The following is a 287-nucleotide window of genomic DNA, read 5'->3' as shown; positions in this document are numbered from 1 at the left end:
CGCGGCCCCGCCCCCTCTGCCGGCGGCACGCGGCTTCCCGCGAACGTGACGTCACCGCCCTCGCCTCCCGCTCCCGCGCCCGCGCGCGGCCCCTCCGCCGCCCCACGTGACTCTCCCCGCGGCGCGCCGCGCGCCCATTGGCCGCAGCGGGGGTGACGCGCGGCGGTGCGGGGTCGCCATTGGTCGGAGTGCGGCGGGTAGGCGGTGGCGCGGTCTCCTATTGGTGGGTGGCGGCGGGTGGGCGGAGCGGCGGCGGCCCCGCCCCCCGGGAGTGCGCGAGGCGGCGG

Source organism: Corapipo altera, unplaced genomic scaffold (assembly GCF_003945725.1).
Source record: "Corapipo altera isolate COAL_440 unplaced genomic scaffold, ASM394572v1 268, whole genome shotgun sequence".
In the NCBI taxonomy this organism is placed as follows: Eukaryota; Metazoa; Chordata; class Aves; order Passeriformes; family Pipridae; genus Corapipo; species Corapipo altera.
The sequence above is the reverse complement of the archived record's forward strand: the minus strand, read 5'-3'. Positions refer to the sequence as shown.